Here is a 1,256-nt window from a genome sequence, read left to right on the forward strand (position 1 = left end):
TCCAAAGTACAAACCTGATGGTTGTTTGTTATCCCAACCATTCTTCCCAGCCCTGATACCGATCAGGAAAGGGGTAATTTCTAACAAAGTTTTTCTCTTGTTGATTCCTATTTCTAGGTGTAGTGCTTTTCTCCCCTATGCTGCCTACGGATACTAATAGAGTAGGATTGGCCTGTAATCCATACCATACCATATCCTGTAGGTGTAACCTTTCGCTCAATACTCAAATCTACAATTGAAGTATCTGAAGCCGCATCAATCGAGGATACACGACGGAAGGAATTGTTAGTTCGCCTCACCTTCCCGAAGCGTGGGTTTGTTTGCTTTACAAATTTGGTTCTCTCTATGCCAACCCCCCTCTCTTTTTCGTAAGACTGAGGTATAGGTAGGGCTAAAAAAAAGCAAAAAAAAGAGTCAAATCGCACCATCTCTATAATAAGTAAATGCCTTTTTTTCTCCTGAGGTTGTCGGAATTATTCGCAATAAAATATTGGCTACAATTGAGGAGGTCTTATCAATGAAATTTCCATTTCCACGGGATCTAGGCATAATTCCCAACCCATTCTATATAGAATTGTTTTCATTCCTTCACAAAATAACATAAAAACAAACACATTCGATTCTTATAATTATAAATAGATTGATCCATATGCTCTACTCTAAATCCATATGCTTTAAATGGATAAGAGAGATATGGATTTTCCGCTCAGCTCAAATTGTATCCTTTTCCTTCTGCTTGGACACGAAGAGATATGAAATATTTGACTAAGACTGGATTTCATTCCACTTTCCTATTTCTGAACAACAACTTATGTTATCAACTATTTCGTGTTTTCAAAGTTATTAATTGTCTCATACCCTATTTTTGATTTCGATAGTATGGTGTAGCGTATCTTATGCAAACGGAATTCTAAGGTTTCTTTATTTTATTATGCAATAAGAAGAATTCTTCCATTTTCTTTTTCTTTAGTTGCGGGAAAACCCAAATTAAAACTTTTATTTTATAGCGAGCGCAATTTCTAGTAAAAAATCCTGTATCCTTCCACTTAGATCAAAAGGAATTTTTCCAATAGAACTATGGAACCCCCGAGTGGTTGCGGTTGTACCTGTACTGCAGGAATAAGAAAACTCGCTATTCACTCAGTTTATTTTCCATAATAAGTTATGTAGGAGAGATGGCCGAGCGGTTCAAGGCGTAGCATTGGAACTGCTATGTAGACTTTTGTTTACCGAGGGTTCGAATCCCTCTCTTTCCG

The 1,256-nt window shown here is 37.0% G+C and overlaps 1 non-coding gene across 1 annotated transcript; it reads left to right on the forward strand.

The window, feature by feature from the left end:
* The first annotated feature begins 1,169 nt into the window (after positions 1–1,169).
* TRNAS-GGA (transfer RNA serine (anticodon GGA)) lies at positions 1,170–1,256 on the forward strand. Its single transcript has one exon. It is a non-coding gene; the product is annotated as a tRNA-Ser (tRNA).

This window comes from Triticum urartu, unplaced genomic scaffold, assembly GCF_056163025.1.
Source record: "Triticum urartu cultivar PI428250 unplaced genomic scaffold, HENAU_Tu73 scaffold2, whole genome shotgun sequence".
NCBI classification, from domain to species: domain Eukaryota; kingdom Viridiplantae; phylum Streptophyta; class Magnoliopsida; order Poales; family Poaceae; genus Triticum; species Triticum urartu.